Source organism: Oenanthe melanoleuca, chromosome 7, assembly GCF_029582105.1.
Source record: "Oenanthe melanoleuca isolate GR-GAL-2019-014 chromosome 7, OMel1.0, whole genome shotgun sequence".
Taxonomy (NCBI): domain Eukaryota; kingdom Metazoa; phylum Chordata; class Aves; order Passeriformes; family Muscicapidae; genus Oenanthe; species Oenanthe melanoleuca.
The window spans coordinates 12,620,455-12,640,976 of NC_079341.1; the positions used below are offsets into that span (position 1 = coordinate 12,620,455).

At 38.4% G+C, this 20,522-nt stretch overlaps 1 protein-coding gene across 4 annotated transcripts in view; it reads right to left on the minus strand.

The window, feature by feature from the left end:
• Nucleotides 1–20,522, minus strand: part of PARD3B (par-3 family cell polarity regulator beta) — a 383,975-nt gene that overhangs the window by 107,686 nt on the left and 255,767 nt on the right. The gene's annotated exons all lie outside the window — the stretch shown is intronic.

The following is a 20,522-nucleotide window of genomic DNA, read 5'->3' on the forward strand; positions in this document are numbered from 1 at the left end:
CCAGACAGGTAATTTTTGTGTGACAGTGTAGAGAAAAATCTCTGCTTTCTTGTTCAGATACAGGAATGCTTTGTTCACCAAACAAAGGCTTTTTCTTCTTTTCTCATTACCTCCACAGCTCCATGTCCTAAGGTTATATTCACTCATTCAGCTATCTGCAATAGCAAACCACTGGTGCTAATTTTACCAAGAGTCCAAAATGAGAAGAGATACCTTAAAAATTCTGCATCTTACCATCTTAGCTCCAAGAAATTATTCTAAAAAGGATCTTCATTATGAGGGTGATTAAAAGAAAAGTTAAATTCAAAACTCATAGTGATTTAGAAGGCTGAACAACATAGATGAAGTCTGTCTGTCTATCTCTAAAACTTCTGTCACAGGAGCTGCCAGTATCACTGCACGAATAAAAATTAAATAGTGTTGATAAAAAACTACTCCAGGCTGTGTAAGCAGTCAATGAACCTAAGTTTCTTTTGTTTCCAAACTGTGCTTGATACAATCACAGTTCCTCCTGAATGTATTAGACATTAGCTGCTGTCCATCAAACAATTCATAGGGAAAAATTCTGGCTTACAAGTTATCCGTGAATTACTGACCACAATCAGTATTCACTACCATGAACATTCTGCTTATTCATCATGAAATGCAACTGATCACACGTACTGTTTCTATTTCTTAACTTGATAAATCGTTGTTGAAAAACTACCTTCACAAACACAGGGGAGGAGAAGCTACTCTGCACTTCTTGAAAAACATGTTTTGGCAATGGGCCTGAAAATTAAAACCCCCACAACCATATGAACACAAATTGCACCACACAAGCAATCACAATTGATGAATTACACTTAGCTGAAAGTATTTAATCTGTAAAACAAACTAGAGAGCTGACTGTGAAACAATTTAAGCATCTGCATTTCCAATTCTTTGCTGTATGCTTGGTCTCCTACCCATAGCAAAGAGTGAAAAGAGTGTCTAATTTATCAACTATATATACCACTCATCATTTGATCTCTCTATTACCACTATTTGTTTTGATTTACTGGCTATTTAAAACAATATTTTTGTCACGATAATTGAGTAGTCTTATTGTTGTTTATCGAGACAACTGCATTAAAGATGTACAGAATTTCAGACAAAGTTGCATTTCTGATTGACACTGCCATAACTATGCTATTTTGTCATGGTCCTATAACTAAAAATCCCGGTTGTCTGGCTTCAGTTTTTCTTCTTATGTGGGGAAAATGAAATCCTTTTACCCCTTTCCCAGTGGTTATACATCTTCCTGCCACCTCCTGTCTCACTTGTACCTCTGTCTCTTTTCCAGCTGCTGCTGAAAAGGCAACTATCACTACAAATACAGTCCAGTGATTCTTGCAAAAAAAAAAAAAAAAAAAAAAGGCAACAGGATACAGGAATATAAAGCAGAAATTATGGTCAGATCCAAGGTCCTGAATTTCAATAACTATTAAAAAAAATAGCTGTACATGTGGAAAAAACATTCCCTCCAAGTCCACTCACAATAGCTGGAATTAACAGCTACATCTTTTGTACTGTTTCACATACTTACTCTAGCAATTAGTTGGCATATTCTCTAAATAAGCAGAGCTGTAAATGCCAGCTAATGCCTTAGTACTTCTATTGGAAATCTTTAACAAAAATCACTAGTATTTAACAGATTGGTTGAAAACTGGTTCCAAATAGGGTACTTTCCTCTTATGCAGAGGACAGTGAGAATTTCATCTCACCTAATGTGGCCAGTGGTGTTTGAAACAAGTGAAAAAGGAAAAGTAAAGAAATGAAGCTGCCAAACGGTTCTTCTCTTGCTCAAGACATATCCAGAAGGCAAAATGGAGAGTCTGGAAAGCAAAAAGCTGTACACTAAATATCTTGACCTCTGAGTTAATTTTATGTTTGTTACCAGAATTTTCTAAAAATGTATTTAGTTGACACCACATTCCAATTTGTCTTACTAGCAATACTAGTCAAAGCCAAATATGAACAGAGGCATGAACAACACCCCACCTGGGCATTCCTTCTTTTTCTAATAGCTGCTCTCTGAATTCAAGCATGGCCTAGGAGACAAGCTCAAGACAAGCTTTCCATGTCATTGTGATTCCAGTCACAGCCTATCCTAAGCAATGTTCATTTTCCTGAAGCAAGGCCAGAAGAGAAAGGTCTATTTCATTCCAGCCCATCTTTTTAACTCTCCCAGTAGATGCAGAGTTTACCATTCCACAAAACAGCACCTCAGAACAAAACTCAAGAACTGAAGATAAAACTTCTTTATCTGGCTGGATTCTCACAGCTCTGCCTTTCCTACTGTTGCTGCCTGCTACCCTCATCTAGAACAAATTAAAGCAAAAAAACCAAAACAGTACTGTTGTGCACAAGGTCAGTCAGCAAGGTTCTGATCACCAGGAGAATGGGATTTCCCATAGACTTCAGGCAGCTACAAAGCCTAGAACTCCAGTTGGAATGTGGCAGCAAAGGGCTGCCAAGGAGCAGTAGGATGCAGAGTCTTTCCCACAGAAATTTTCTTCTGGGTAAAGACTGGAGGCCTTGAGATAATGCTAAGGTTGACGTAGCAAGCTATATTAGCTACTTTGAGATTAACCAATTTTCAACTATGCTGCCTGCATTCTGATCACATTTATCCACACCCCTCACCTCAGTATTGACAGAAGTAAGACAGTATTGGATCAAGTGGAACTGAAATCAGAATACACAAGATTGTTTTGATCTGACATCAACTGTAGAGAAGAACTTTTTTTGTTCAGTGAAAAAATCAGGCACACCAAAGTTGAAAAGAAAAAGTGAATACAGTAAATTTATTCAGAACTTGTTTGATCCAATCTACTTTTACTTCAAGAGCTCCTTAGAACTTCTTATCCGAACTCTTAAAAAAATGCCCCCTCATTCAAGCCCATGCCTTGTACAAAACCACATTGAAAAAAGATGTTTCAAGGCTGCTATGCAATTTTCTTTTTCTACAGCCTTCTCCAAGGCAGAATGTGCTCATAGAAGAAATGTCATCACTCCACCTTTATTCAATGCCAGAAATGTACCTATACAAATCTAGAAGTCCATCATGTTCTGTTTGACAATGCCTGCAGAGCAGGTGGACTTGATTATATTCCATAATCTAGCCTAGCTAGTATTTTTTCCTGTTAGCCACTATTGATGGTGTAGATTGCTCAAGAGCTGCAGAGAATCAGCTGCATTTGGACAGAGGGGATCAGCACCAGCCACTGCCAGGGATCTCCCTCCCAAGGCTGTCCCAGGAACACATTCCTCATAGCTACCTCAGGTATCACTGTGCTTTCTCACTGCTACAGTTGCAAAAAAACCCCATACAAGTCTTTGCTATTCCTGTAATGCCAGTATCTCCCCTTTTACATCTTGGATCTGCAACCAGTAACTCTTTTGAGTTATTATTATTATTGTTATCATCCTCTTATTGGAGCTTGCATTAAGTACTTGATCTTCCCTTCAAAGGATTAAAACATCCACTTGCCCGACACATCTCTCAAGCCATTCTGCACAGCTCCACCCAATACCTGGCTCAGCACTGCAGAAATGAGGGCTGGCACAGCAGCACTTGCATCAGCAAGCAGAGGAGAGCAGGGCTGCAGCCAAGCACACGGTGAGCTGTGGCTGGAGACTGGCACCATCAGCTCCAGCCAACAGCAGGGCACACACAGGCACCTTCAACACCCAGCTCTGCACACACAGCCAGCTGCAAATGTGTCCTTTCTCAACTTCCAGCTGAACGAAAAACAAACCAACCAGCCCAAAGCAGGCTCTGGGAGAATACACCTAGACAGTTATCACTTCCAACTGCCAGAAATAAGCAAAACATCTATCTTTCAAAACATCATTATTATCTCTAAGGTAGTCAGCCTTGCCTAGCATCAGGTACACAGGGAAGGATGACTGGCTTAGAAATTTAAGGAGTTACTCCTAATTAAGAGACAATTAGTGATCACTGAAATGATGATCTCACCTTACCTTACCAGATGCCTAGGTCAGGAGGCATGGGAAGTGAGTCATGGCTGGGAGCTGCCTGCTGGCTGGAGGTGCATTAGGAAGCATATCCATGACCAGGGCAACAGAGTCTTTGTGCAGGTATGATATAAATGTATGCCTACTTAGCTATAAATGTATTTAAAAATGCACGTAATGATACCCATATGTAAATACACCACATTCTGCAGTAGACACTTATTTAAATATATACAAACTTAAATCACAGAAACTTAAGTGGGAGTCTAACTTCTCTCTTTCTCTCATTACTGTGGGCCCAGCCAATTCCTGATGAAACAAACAGGAATTTGTAAGTACTGAAGTCCCCCATGGTTCTCTCCTGTATTTATACTATCAAAATCCTTTAACAGCTTAATATTTCCTGTGGCCACATATGACAGTGATGGGTTCAGACAAGGGAATATCAGGACACAGAGGCTTGGTAGGAAGAGAGGCCTGGGAGCTTCAGGCTAGTGAGAGAGGAGAGATTTCCGCCTGTGCTCCTTTCAGCACGTACTTCTTCATCAGATAAATATAAATAAGTAGTACAGCAGTTGTTCTGTGAGCAGCTTAGGGACATATTGTTCCCAGTGTCCTAATTTTCCTGACACAATTGGTAAATTTAGACATCTAATTAACAGTCTGTGCCATTTATCAGGTTACTTGCTGTTTTTTTTTTTTTTTTTTTTTTTTTTTAAGGTTGTCACTTAAGCTTTCCATACCTTTGACGTATTCTTCATTTTGAGACTGAGTCCTAGGCCTCTCAGAATGATTATGAATGCTTCTAACACATCCCTATCCTGTTTATGTGGGCTTTACACCATCCCAGAGAGATGAACCAGGGTCATCTCTACAGCTAGTTTCAAAGTAATAGTGTAACACCTGCATGTGGGCCCAAGCAGGAGAAAAAAGGAAAGAATTTACAGTTCATCTCTAAAAAGTCAGCTGGGGTACAAGTTCATTCAGTAAGAGCCATTATAAAACATCTGCATATTTGTTGACATTTTCATAATTACATTTGCAACTCTCACATTTTAGACCTTGCTGCTCTACGTTTAAAAATGCACATTTTTACCTTTGCTTATTTACCGTCTTTTGTCTTAGTAGCTCTTGCCTCTAGCATGTAAGATTTTCCATAGTGAAATATTTAACCCAAGTGGTGACATTATTGGAACAGGAGGAGAAAAGCAAAGTAAGAGAACTCAAATAAAAAGGAAGATCTATTCCAGATTCACAGCCACATGCATACACAAAAGCAGCTTGGAATGCTGTGACAGATACATGTTTTGTTTGCAAAGTACAGTCTTTGACCAAACCAATGCTGCAGACCTGCCTTAACACAAATCCTCTTTATAAACAGTGTGGTTATTGTCACTTCTTTACCAAAGAGTAACTAATGTGCATGTACCATATAAACTATACCCCCATCACTCCCTCTTCCCACACAGGTAAGGTAAAATGGGTCTTTAATTTTATGCTTAGCTAAAAAAATGCAGCTAAATATGCAGAGGCATCAAGCTGCTATAATGATATTCCAGTCTGAGAAAGGTAGATACAGCATGAATAAGAGAAGGCCTGAGAGAAAAATTAAGCTCTCTTCACCCCAGATATTTTGCTCCTAGACCATCCTGATAATTGCCAGAAAACCACTACCAGAAGCAGACACAGGAAGAAAAAAAACTCTGCAGAAGTATCTATTTGTCCTTGCTCAAATGAGACATGAGTTGCTTTATTCTGTCAGTAATAATAACCCAATTAAAACCTCAAGGTAAATTACCTTCAGGATCATGTGTTGACCACATGAACCCTATTCACAGAAATGCAGGACACTAAAAATCAAAAATGCCTGCACTGAATGTTTATTTTGCAGTGCCAAAGAGAACTTTGCCACACCTTTATTTTGCACATGCTTTAAATGCTCTATTTTTAGGATGGAGTTGCTGTTTGCTTTGGCAGGTTCTATGAAGCCCCCCACAAACCCCTGTAGAACTGGAAGAAAAAAATCTGACAAAGATTTGTAAGATATTTAACACCTTGCCAGCTGCAACCTGCTGGGAGAAGCCATGGCTTCCAGGGTCCTTAACTCTACAACTGACCACTTTGGAGCAATCCAGGCTCCCTAGAAACAGTCTCAAAGTTGGGTATGCAGAGAAACCAAACTGAGCTTTCAAAAACATCACTAATCCTTTTCACTGCCTTCCTCATCCCTCCTTGAAATAACCTTAGCTGGCTTCAAATTTCTGTATTGTGCCGGGAAATGAGGGCTCTTGAACATAATTCAGTAATAATAAACTGGGCAGCATATGAATTTTAAGACTTTCTCTTCAATTCTTTTGGTAGCTCCTTCATGCTATGGACAGATTTCCACAGGAAAAAAAAAAAAAAAAAAGTTTGCTGGAATTGTGTCACATGCTGGGAATACAGTCTAGCTGATACAAAGAAATCTGTAGTATTTTCTATCAAGACATTCACATTGGAGACCATCACAATACTCTAGAAATTCAGGTCACAGGGAATTTATTTTTCTGAAAGGGATCAAACATTAGGACTAAAATAGAAAAAGCATCTTACAAATTTAAGAACAAGGTTGTGACCAGTGGCTAGTAAAAATCTACACAATGTCTGTGAAGAAAATAATTATTACTGGTTGCCAAGGTGAAAGGAGCACCTTTGACTGAAGAGTAACAACTAACTTGGGTTAGCAGAAACCTTGATTGAAACCATTGTGTTTTACTCACTCTCTGTGGTTGATCATGCCTAGGGAGACTTCCTTCATTATATAAAATGTGTAGGAGATAAATGGAACAAAAATCTCTAGGACAGTTAGGTCAGACAACATACACCACAGTGACACATTTTCCTCTATGAAGCCAGAAATTTCCAGTCCTCAGACATGACAGATGAGTCAAGTTTACTTTTCAAGGAGAAAAAAAAGGTGCTGTTATAGTTCTGGGTAACCCTTGTGAAAACCCTTAAATCACAGAACAAGTGTAGAATCCTGTTTGGGAAAAGCTGATCTCCCGACTCATGCCTTGAAGCTACTACACGCCTTAAGTACCCTGACAAGAGTTTGAATCAGACAATAAGGATGAAACAGAGGAAGAGAGTCTGTTGGGACACCAAGAGTGAAGAGGGGGCAGGATGAGAACAGCAGATGGTTACATTTGTTACATCTCCCTTTTAAAGTCCAAATAAATCTAAAACCCAAAGCAACTATGCTGCTCCGATGTAATTAAGCACTTCACTAATGTGAAAAACCTTTCTTTGTGACACACATCAGAATACAGATGAAAGTTGCCTCTGAATGGCCACTCTAAAAAAACCTACCCTAATCAAAGACATTTGCCAGCCTTATCAAACACAGATGCACAAAGTAAGGAGCTGGAGAACATCTCTGTTAGCAACAAAAATTGGCAGCAAGTCTTGGGTAGATTCAAATACCTTAAAACAGAATTTAACTCTTCATCATACAAAAATCTAAATAGAACTGGAGGTTCTTCAATGTCCAAACACACAGAATAATGTTGAACACATGTCTATCTTCAGTGTACTTTTAACTCAAACTCAAGCATTTAATCCAGACTAGCACTCTCTAGTACACAAGGAATGAGTATGAAGTACTGACCTTAGTGGTGTGGAGGGGGAAATGCAAAAGCTGCAGAGGGTCCAGTTATGTTCTACCCAAAAAGAAGTGGAAGCCTAGCTTCCACAGCTGGCTGTTAAGACCTCGAGAACATTGGTTTTGTAGAGTTACAAGCACATTCCAAAAACCTACGAGGCACTGCACTTACCTCCACAGTAAGAGAAACTACTCTTCTCTTTGGAAAACTATAAACTCAATTTTCTAAAACACATCACAGGCAAGACTTCATTCTATATTATCTGTGAAGAATTAAGTACAGATACCCAGAGAACAAAATATAACTCAAAAGTAATGGGCTCTGTGATAAATTAAGACGTTCCTTTCATAGATTATAGTGCCTTCCTGTCACATTAAGGCATTTTGAGCTAAAAAGACAACCTAGAGATTGATTGGACTATTTTTTCAATAACTGAAGGGATTATATGCCAACATTTATATTCCAAACAGTTCCCTTAAACCTCATTGAGGATATTTTTCTGAATGTTAAAATGAAATAAAACCAGATTTATGATTAAGCACGGTGTTACCAAGTTAAACTTTGGAGGAATGCTATAAAGCATGAAGAACAGTGTGTGTAACTGACTCATATATTTGAAAGAAAGTAGAAGTCCCACCACTATAAATGGTAATATTCAAAAACTCCTCTGAATCCCTCTACCTCCCAGCAGTGTTTATTAATCTATAATCCATTTTATGTACCTTTATAGAAGTTGAAATAAATAAGTGGTATTTATAAATTGACACACAGATATTTTTTACTAAAATTATTACAACACTCCATCCAGAGTAGACTAGCTAAAGCTTAGATGCAATTGAAAAAACCCACAATAAAAAGTTTACTAGATATCTGTTTGCTCTTCAGCCCAGTTTCTAATATCCACTAAGAAATTCAGCTGCCTGACCTCTGCTGCCCAAGTTCCCTGAATGAATACTTGGGAGAGGCAAATAAACAACATAAAACAGTAAAGCTAAAGAGATTACCAATTTCTCTCTTATTTCCTGCTGATCATTGCCAGACTATGTTTCTGCCCCAAAGTGCAGACTTCATTATTAAAGATGGACAGAATACAAGCGTATTCAGCGGAGGCCGGCTGTTCAGGAAATAGCTATAATTTGGTAAATAGCATAATAAACACTTGAGCATCCTTGATGCAATGGGTAATGAGCCAGTGTAGTCCTAAGTATGTACATAACAATGTTAAGATACTGTATTTCACATTATATATCTACACACGTGTGTAGATGTCTACATAATATTTCAACTACTATATTTGTTTCCCTTCTCACATACATTTATTACTTTTTCCACTGTACTCAACCAGTCATTTGTAAAAGAAAGCAACATTAGACTTGCATTCTTTGCACTTTCTCTTTCATTTCACTCCTAGTATACCTACATAAACCATCAGAAGCTTTTGTTCATCATGGCAAGCGAATGCATTACACTCTGAAGCACCAGAGAGCCTGGAACTAAATGTAATCTCACAGCAAGTCATCAGCATGCCTATAGCCCATGCGGTGGAAGGCCATTTAAATCCCCAGTCTGTTCTCCTTGCCACCATGGAGAATAATGACAAACCATAACATATCCCATTCATCTAACAGCTGAAAGGGTAATGAATTACAGAGATAGTTCAGCCACTCGTTATTAAAAGATTACAACATTAAAAATGAAGTGTTTTTTTTTTAAAGGCAAATGATCATGTTTTCATATAATACAAGTGAAACTATACAGTATTATGGATTCCCAGCTATATTGTAAGAGGCAGCCTGTAACGAAGGCTTCAAATTGAATTAGATTTAGTTAGCATTTCTCTAGTCTGAAACTCAATCCCAGTTCATACTGTTTTACTCTAAATACTGAAAATATCAGTATTTTTAAATTGTAGTCTCTAGAGTTTCTTGCTATTTTTCCCTGATAGCATTACCTATTTTCAATGAAACTACATGTGCACATAGCCAGTTTTGGACAAAACCATTCTTGGACAGGATTTTAAAAAAATCCCAACAAAAGCCCCAAACCCCCACCATCATAAATAAAAAGAAAAGGACCAAATCCCTTCTCCCCAACAACAATCCCCCCATAAAAAAAACCCAACCAAGCCTGCCCCAAACCAGTCCGCATTATGTGGTGCCAAAGATGAAACACATAACAGGAACAAAGTCTCTACATGACATGCTGGGCTTTTAAGCATTGCAGCCAACAGTTCCAAGAGAAATATCAGTGGCTTCATTTTAGAACAAACCTGTTAAGTTTTAGCTTCAAAAAAACGTTCTTTATCAAACAAGCATCAAGCAAGCCCTCCCATCCCAGGGATCTGGTTACCCATAGACTTTTCAGGTTAATTCAGTGACAGATGAAATATGCACATAACTGAAATTGCTCTGAATGTACTATGGGTAAATGCATGTTTCCACAGGAGACTACTCAATCATTTGATGCAGGACACAGCATCATCTAATATAAAAAGACTTTTTAATATAGAACATCTGCAACCTTTCTATCAGCTCCATCTAAATGTCTACCCAGGGTCAATTAAAAATACCTCCGAAGTTTGATTCATAACTTTTTCATTTTCCCAAATATATTTCTGCTGTTTGCAGGGTAGGAATTGGGAGGTGGCGAGAGGTGGGAGGAGAGCAGAAGGTCTACAAGAAAAATTAGGTTGTCAGAAAATGTCAATAGTCACAGCAAATCTTCTGTAAATGATTTTTGAAAGTCTGTTTCACTTTATGTACAGCTGAACAATAACAAGCATAATGCCAACTTTCATTTTGGAAACAAGCTGCAAAGGGCATCTGTATATGGACACAAACTGTAACCAGTTACGACACAGGAAAATCCTGCACTGGGACTTCTGTAGGGCAGTTTTTGAAGAAAATACATCTTTGGCTGGCACAGGCAGGGGAAGCCTGGAAAGCTCCTGCTGCAGGGCTCAAAGGAAAGGAATGAATGTTTTTCTCTCTAACTGTATTTCCTTCATTCATTCACATGACATGGTAGATTTCTTTGCAGTGACTAGGAAAGGCTACTGGAGGGTGGATGCACTTCTCTTGCTGTCCCTTACCCAGCAGAACAGGGCACTGTTGTCACTCTGAACACAGGGTGGGGCTCAGGGGATCCAGAGAGAAGAGCACTACTGAGGGAGTCCTTAAATCAGCATTCTTCTCTTTAAGGAAGACATAGTGTCAGCCTCACTTTTAACAAAATAAGAGGCATAAAGGAGGGCCATGATATGCCACAAATTTTACATTCAGTATTCCCTCTTCACTCCTGGAGAGTTGCCATCATTCTGTAATACTCATTTCATCTTATAACCTTTCAGCTGGATCTGCTGAGTGGCCTTCCTATGAGTATGTGTATTAGCCCATGATGCTCCGTTTTACTTTGAGCAGATTTCTTACTTTCCTCAGAGCACTCTGAAAGCCACAGTAAATCCTACCAGACCCTCATGGGCTGCAGCAGGGCCTTGCCTGGCCATCACCATCTGCTCCTCACAGCCAGTGAGGAGAAGTCAGTGCCTTATCAGAAGCTTATTATTACTACTATAGACATTTTTGGAATTGGGAGTTGATTTCACAAGAAAGTTCTTTTTACCTCTGCTCCATGCTTTAGAAATGTCACAGGCCAGATTTTTAAAATTATTTGCAGCAATGACTATACAAAAGAAGCTACACTTTTCACTCCCATCATGCTCACTTTTTTATGATGTTAAACCTTGGGTATGATAATCACTCTATGAGCCTTTTCCTAAACTACCCTAAAAAAAAACATTTCTCTTTCCTAGGATGGCACACTTTACTAAGCAAGCAGACTGTGGAGGTTACTGGCTGGTTGTTTGGTAAGCAATTTCTCTTTATTCTTCAGTATTGTCACAAATGGCTTTTTAAAATTGTTTTCTTGTGTTTCCACAGTATTTACACAGTAAGAGATTTTAAACAAAGTGGCTCTTCACGTTAATATCCATCTCAGTCCTTATTAAAGGGGTCTAAAATTAAAAAGTGAGAACAAAAATGCAGAATTTTAACTGACCCAACCATTTTCTTTTTCAGAATTAACCCAATAGGAATATTTGAGTTTTGAAACTGTCTGAACACAGGCAAAGTAGTATAGGAAGATCTAAAAATTCCCAGGGACAAAAACCCCGCTTCCTGTCCTACCCAACACTGAGTGCTACACAAATAGGACTTTCACAGATCTGCTGCTTCTGGGAATTCTGCCATATATTAAGTAAATAAAACTAGTTTCTCCTATTTTTTTTTCTCATTTGAACCTCAAACTCCAGCAAAGATAGTATTTTTCTAAAAAACCAAAAAACCTGCATTTGTTATTTTCTTATGAATTGCAAAGGCTAAATTCCATCTGTAATTATTCTTGTGAAACAAGAAAAGAAACAATGGGATTGCAAAGATGCAGCTACAAGATTAATTTGGTCTCAGACATCTCTGAATATCTGTGAGAATAAATAAGTAGCAGAAATGCCTCTAAGTTTAGTCTGCAGTTTTCAGGACTATCAGTTAAAATGTTTCTGAGGAAAAAGAAATCTGATATTGAGTTATTGAAAGACACAGAGAACTTCAATATACTGCTTTAAGGTTTACTATACAGAGAAGTAGTGGACCTTACAAGTTCTCAGTGTCTCAAGCTAGGATTTCCCCAGCAAGTCTGAAAAAATATTCATCACACCAAAGTCCACACAGGACTGGGACTAGAGTTATTCTCCTACACCCTTATAACCCAAAGGAAAAAAGCATTAATCACAATTTCATGCTGGCTCATTTCAACCTCATCCCTGTTTGTACCCAAGAACACTCTGTGGGTCTCATCCAGTACAAGATTTCCATGAAGTTCAGCAAGCTTTGACTGGGGAATTTTGCCACTAAGCCACTACATGTTTGTACTTCTGTTGCTTCAGACCAATCCATATCTCTTTGGAACATCTGTTGTTATTTATTCCAAGAAGACTGACAGGCTCCAGGATTTTCTCCTCTTGAAATTATTGTTGCTTATTTAGGCTCCCCAGCCCTTCCTTCTCTTCACCCTGCTTTGCTTCACTTGTTATTTCTGCTGCACTTTCTGCAATCAGGTTTGATCACATTTGCAGCTGATCCCTTCTCCTTCTGCTTTTGCCATTAAACAGCAAACATTTTTACCCTAAATCTCACTGCAGTCTGACCACCTGGACTTTTTGTGTTGTCATTTAAATGCTCAGATGGTATCCCTGCTAAAGTATGAGGTTATAAAGCCTGAGTGCTGCTGTACTTGATCTTCTTTCTTTGTTCTGTGTTTGAGAACTGCTACTGTATATTGACTTTATTAAAGTTTTGTTTTTTCAAGAGACCAACACAATTATTACGAGCCCAAGCTCCAAAATGGACATATATGGAACTGAAACTGCTGTATTAAAGGTCTGTAACGATCTTTCTTTGCTCAGCCAAATGGATCAACAAATCTGTGTTGATTCAGTGCAACTCCTCTGTGCCATTCAATACAATTGATCACAAGATGCTTTTATAGAGCATTTGGTTACCCTTGAAATTTGGTACCCAGGGATCCTGGAAAATGCTCACAGCTTGAGCTGTTTTTCAGTGAATACCTTTTTCTATAGCCAACAGTAAAATTGTTCTTTTTCTTATCTTGCTCCTAAAATTCCCCATTCGCATTCAGAGAAATTCTGTTTAAGTCTCACTGCCTCATTCTTGATAGCAACATCCACTTGGCAATTTTAATTAAATCTCATGGCTTCAATTATCCGTATACAGACACTGTATCAATTTAAGATGCTTTCCAGCCTGGCTTTTTTTCCCCTCCTCCCTGATGTTTTATATCGGTGTCACTCTTCTGTTTGGTCAGCCTTTGAAACTGGGTCCTTGAGAAAGCTACCAATCACAATTTGTAATTTTTAATTGCTTTTTAAATCTCATTTTCAGTCAATATTTACAAATAGAGTGAAAACCTCATACTTCAGTGCTTAATTTACAATCTTTCTCTTTTTGCCTATAAATTAGCACAACATTTTATGCAACTAATTTAATTCTATATTTTTTCTCCTTCTCTGATTGATGCTAAATATGACATTTCTTCTGATTTATATTACATATTTCCATATCAAACTTTATATTGTAGGGTTGGTTAAGGTCTGTAGCTGCTCTGCATGGTGGATGTTCAATATAATTTTTCATTTACTCATGTGGACACTTAAGGATTGAGCTGGTCTAAACATGGCTGGACAACATAAAATGCTAGCCCCTGTAAACAAGAAGTTTTCTCCACAGAAATAATTCTTCTGGTTTCTGTCTGACCTGCATTTCTAAATACAACAGATAAGATTCCTCCCAAAGAAATCTGCTTGTGTAAGGAGAGCCCAAATTAACAAAGGAATTTATTGTCTTCTACCTGGAATGCTGGAACTTTCTATTGAGCTTTAATGATTGTGCAAAGTCATTACAATATTACTGCAGTAACTATGGTATCAAAACCAACAGACACCAGTGCTATCACAGGCAAACAGCCTCATGAGAGTGACTTAACCTTTGACCAGCAAATTTGATCTGTTATAGGCAATTTGGGTCCCAAGGTACGCAGTGAATGGCTGACGTACACAAAATAAACAAAGACTGAGAAAGACAATAAACTGACAGCTAAGATCAACAAATGGTCTTCGTGTCCCATGAAGCCATTAATAACAATACTCTGTCAAACATGCTTTTTTCCAGGGGTGGGCTGGTTCAAAGTCTTTGAGTGCCTATGTGACCTTGAGAAGATGAGGCAGATGTGGTGATGTGACAAGAATATTCTACTGGAAAGAAGCTCCTTTTAGCTTATGTAGTCCCTAAGCATGTCCTTGCTCCCCTCCCCTAGAGTATTTATAGTATGCAAACATATAAATTCATCACCTCCTCTCCTAATCTTTTGCTATTCTTCATAATAGATACAGAAATAGTTTGTCAAAAAAAGAGACACAGCCTTTTACTCGATATTCTGGAAACTAATATACAACAGTTTCAAAGAATTATGTGCTAACACATTAATTCCATAAAAAATAAAAGAATAAGCTAACAGGTTAAAATAGCAAAGGTAGAAAATTTTGAGTTTCTACATGTGATGGGTGAATTATACTCACACACACAATCTTTAGAGACAACAAATACAATTCCCAAGAGAGTCACCCATGTATCTTAACTTTAGCTCTCCACTGTAGCCTGTTACTATGGTGTGAGCGCATTGTTTTAATAAAGATCTAGAAAAAAGAAGCAGAAGCACATATAACACACCTGTAGTCTATTGCATTATTCTGCTGGATTGAGGCCTTAACACTCAGGTAAATCTTAACTACTCACTTATTCTGAACCTGAATCCTCACTTTTTTCCCCCCTACTCTAGAGGAATTGGTTGCTTTTTTTTTCTTCTTTTTAATCTTCTCTAGTGAAAGATCATTTTGTCTGTGCTCCACTTTCAATTTCGTACAAGTGCATGGACAGCAGTTTACAGTATAATGCAACTTTTCCACAGGATATCTAGGGCTAGCAGTGATCCTTCTTCCCACTATGACAGGAACATCATATTTCAATTTCTTTAAACTCCAGCCTAGAACAAAAAAAGATTAAACTCATTTTCTCCAATCTGAATATCCCCACAAGACAGACGAAGCTGGTATCTAAACCAGAATAAATGTTAACGATGAACTAAATATACTGTTACTGGAATAAGTTTGTTAGCATATTTTAAACCAAAAATGCCTAAAATTTGGTGTGCTTTCAATTAGACTACTAGAACATATATTTTGTATGAGTGTGGCTAAGCATGCCAGAAACATGTAAGTCCTTGTAAAACATTCAAGTATCTCTAAGACACAGATTTTTAATAGTATTTTCCATGCAGGAGGTGCAATAACCCAAAATTTGCTTCATTTCAGCATAGGGACTAAAGCCAGCTATCCACTCAGAATTAGCAAGCTCACATTGCCAAATCAGTTTACCCAATTCACCGGGTGCACCAGACTTCACAGGCAAGTCAACAAACTGCAGATTTAGAGGTTCTCATAGTGGTCTTACAGTGTCAGCATTCATACTACACATATGTAAATACAACTTGCACTGTGCAGCTCCTGAAATTAGCAAACATCTGACATGTAGGAACAGAGCAGCTGATACCTCTGCTATAGGCAGAGAAGATTCAAAGCAAATCTATACCTCGAAATTTCTCTTCCTATCTTCCCAAGGCATTTCAGCCCAGAGCTCCTGGAGCTCTGCCTGATTCTGCCAACAGCACTGCTGCAGATGACTGATGGCTGGGGAAGCAACAAATGACAACCAAGCTAAAATAGCCTCAATAGGAATTAATTAAAAAAGAGATGAGGCAGAGGTCTTCAGAGATGAAGAGGTACATAAACCTATTGCAACACTTACAACCACAATAATCTGCTGTTTTAAAGGAAAGAAATACTTGCAAATTTCTTTTTTGGTAACTAACTCTCTGGTGTATCTATACACACATACAGTCACTAAAATTAATCTGCAGCTATATTGTGGAAATTTTCTCTCGGAAGCAGTGAAGTTTGGTTTTGTGATGCCTTCATTATGATAAAGATTTATTTAAAAACTTGTATTTTACATTGCAGCCTGTATCAAATCAAACAGACAAAAAAATTCAATAATTTAAGAACATGTATTGCTAAGAAGACTCAATGAATAAAAGTGAGATTCCTCGAGTGTCCTTCCTTGCTGTCTGTTATGGAAGCTGTTCGGGAGGCTGAGCAATCCAAGCACATGTGAGTGAAAACAAACTTCCAAACACAGAAGAGGATATGGAAAGCCTATTTGCAGGGGGTGGGGGTGGACATAAAAAGGAAAGCTAACTTCTTTGAATTGTTTATTTCCTCAATCTAATTTTAATTAAAACCAGAACATTAGGATGTCTGGTATACTGAGCTACTGTAATACAGATTTCCACAGTAGAGGATAAAAAGCTAAACACAAAGATGACAGAGGTAGAATGAACAGTGCCTGACTCATTACTCACTAGGTTTCTTTGGCTAGAAGGAAAATAGCAAACAACTATAGTGGCCTTCTGTCACCAGAAGATAGCTTTACAATTGTATTTACACATTACTACCAACCAATCTGATGATAATCTGGGGTTAGTGTGGGGCCAGGTATTCACTGCTTTCAAATAAGGGACAATGAATGGCACAGGCACACAGTTCATTACTTCAAACCCTATACTGGAGTTAAATGCTAAAGAGCTGGTACTTAGTGGCTCATGTATCTTGTACTAAATATACACACAGACAGAATTTTTAACACACAGAGGGGACAGGTTTTTTTTATGTCAGCATTTGGCTAACATTTTATATTTACCCCGGTCACTTTTTATTCATTCTTTACTCTTCTCCACAACAATAAAATAGAGAAAAAGTGGGAAGCTGCAAGAACAGAAAGGGAAAAAGAAGACGTCTTTATTTTCACTTCTAAGAATTATTCCAAGACCTCTTAAAGAGCAAGATCAAATTCTTTCACATACACCACAGGCAAGCCAAGATCCTGAAGATGTCATTTTCAGCAAATAAAGGGAGCAAGCAGGGGAAGATTCTTTGAATGCAAGTATTTTTGTGAAAGGAGCATTTGATAGCATAATTAACTTGTATGGTAAATGCCAAACAGCATTGTGACCACTGAGAAATCAGAGCAGTTGCTGCTCATGACAAGGTGCAGAGTAGAAGCAACTCACACCGAGGGCAGAGCCCAGACTAAGGAACTCTGCTGGGCTTATTACTCAAGGCTCTGCATAAGCTGGGTGACAACCAGGACAAGAGAGATGCCAGGCTGCAGAATGGGGTAGAGAGAGGAGGAGAAAATAACAAAAGCAGAAACCTGACAAACAAGCATTGTTCAGGATGAAGGGCTGGAGCTGACAGGAACACCAGTTACCTGCTAGGTTAACAGCTGAATGAGCTGAACTGCTGGGTAAGGATCAATCCTGCACCTCTGCATTTGTATCCAAACAAACCAGGAGAGGTGGAGGTGAATGGGACACAGCCAAATGTCACACAGAGCAGGAAGCTGTAAAGAGCTTTTCTCGCTGCTGTTGGACAGAGATGGAAAGCAGGAGCTGGTGTAGAAAGGATATAAAGCCTTTCTTCCATTCATTTAGCCATGCTAGTGCTCATGCACATGGTGGACAGTTTGCAGCAGGGAAGTTGAAAGCTGTGTAAAATACTTTCTGCCCAGACTCACTACAAACATTACAGCAGAAGGCAAAGCTCTGCTGAGACAGGCTGGCTGTGAGAGCCCGTGGCTGCTCACAGCAGGTGACCTCACCGGCCAGGTAACAAAGACTGGAGTGGGAAGGGACCGGCTGGAGGTGGCATGGGTAGGTGGGAGCACTCAGAACCAGGACCCAGCAGAGTCAGCAACAAAAGAGACTCAACCTGGAAGCAACAGGAGCCCAAGCAGAAAGGGAAGAAATTTCTGTGTGTGTACCACTGTGCGCTGTGTAGTAAGACAGCAAATTTTAGACGCTGCCCCACTGAATGGATTTAAGGTTCATGAAAAGATGACATCCCATATAGGGATTTTGTCAAAGGGGAAGGATGCTGCCAGTCTTCATGATGGCAGAGTATGGCCAACAAGAGGACTAAATCTGCAGAAAAAAAATAGTTTGCCCATGGTAAATTTGAAATGACAATTTTTTTTTTTTTTTTTTTTTTTTTTTTTGCCTAGCAAGGCAAAATAAAATCAGGGTAAAAGATAGAAAGCCAGCTTTAATTCTGAGCCATTATATTCCAAAAAGCACTTTGGAAGTTGAGAGCCTCTGTAGCTAGGAGGTAGTGCAGAGAGAAGAAAACCCCACCTTGCCACCACATGCAGTAGCAGCAGCTAGAATGGGTATGGAGAGGAAAATTAGTTTGAGAAAGCCATATGAAAGCTTACTACTTTTTCATTTTCTTAAGAATAAAACTATTCGCCTGCTACACTGTAACGGGAGTAACCAGACTGGTTTTAAATGTATTTAATTTTAAACAGATTTAGCTGAACAATGATAATATAAAGCAGAGAAATGTTTTCATTTTTTACAAGCCCAGTGTAAAAACTAGGGCTCAGAGCAGTGGAGTTAGCCAGTGATTCCCAAGAAATCAGTAGTAGACCAGGCATTTGAAAAAAAGCTTCTCTCACAGTATCTCTCAAAACTTTTCCTCTCTAACCTCAAACCTAAAACTTTCCCTATCTCCTAAACCATCTCTTCTTCATTTTCTTTCAAAAATCCCGTGTGGGGAAAAAAAAAAAAAAAAAAGAGAAGGAAGAGACAGAGTGGTTCAAGGGGTCAGGTTTTTCTGAAGCTTGCATACTTCATATGCCCTGAAATTGTGACTACCCCAAAAGGAGCTTTGTTCCTTTTATATGTCAGCAAAACAAAAGGTCAGCCTATTGAAATATTGGTCAGGTCTGACTTTCTTCTATTAATAACAAGTAGAGACACATTTTTTAAAGTAATAGTTAAATAAATGACCACATGTCTGCAATCATTTCGACTTAAAATGTCAACTGGATTTGAGATGCCATGTGCATTTAATCAATGACTCTGCACTATAATATAAATATTACTTTGGTTTGACTGCGTTGTGTGCCATAAATCATAATTCAGTGAGATGAGTATATTTAATTTTCTCTACAGATGGCTGTTAACGGCAGTACCTATTAAACCAGCACCCAGCAGCACTCTGTAGCTAAGGAATCTGTCAGGAGTCCCCTTCTGTATCATTTCTCTGTTAATTGTTGTCTCTCCTCCTAACCCCTCCATTTACCACAGTCATGTTACAAAAACTACTGATTCAGAAAATCAGCAAAAACCTGTTGTTTCTTTTGTTATCAAGGTAGAATTTATACTCTGCACTGCATTCCTGAGCAAAACTTGCATTTTTTGGTTAAAATGCAGCACAGGAAGCTTAATTCAAATTTTTGTGGGCATGACTTAACCCTCTAGGACTTTTAACCTGTACTATCTACAGAAATACCCAATGCACCACAACTTATATAGAAAACACAGAATTCAAACTTTATCCTCAGCTCGATTTTAAGAGGATTTTAGAGCAAGTAACAGCCAACTCTAGTTGGATGAACAAAGTGATGCAGTGTTCAGTATTCCCCAAGAATATACTTTGCTTTCTAGGACTCTTCTTGCAGAGTCTTGGGAGACTAGAGACAGACGTGTAGAAGAAATATGCTACTTCAGAAAGTACCTGGATTTACTTTTAGCAGTTGTGGCATGCACAGAGGTCAATATTAAATAGACAAGTACCATTAAAGTAGAATTTAAAATTAATCCTCACAGACAAAGCACGCTGCTTTTTTTTTTTTTGCTTAGTAATGACTTGAATAATGATATTTCAACTTGAAGTGAACATGCAAGTTTTTCACAAAAAGCATGCTCCTTGCAAACAGTTTGTAATTTTGAGTCCTTTTAAATAGTCAGAGGGAACTTTCTCCTCTGATCTGTTAAGTAAATATAAATCTTGTTATCCAAGTTCAGTAATGAGAGTGAGGGGTCTATTCTTCACTGCACTTGCATGCATCTACCGTTAATGAGATTTATGCATGCATATTAAAGGGAGAACAGATGCTTAATTAAACAAATCAGCCTTTAGTAGGCAGTCTGCATGATCATTTTTAGTACAAAACCCCCTTATTTTCTCTGCTTTAGTCTGACTGTGAATGCAGCTAAGGAGGAATTAATATGGTGGAGGAAAAGGAAGTCATACATGTAAAATAAAATGTTCATTTGGTTTTTTAGTTTAAAATACTTGACACATTTGAGGTAGATTAAATTGACTAGATATATCCTCTCTCATGTTCTCAT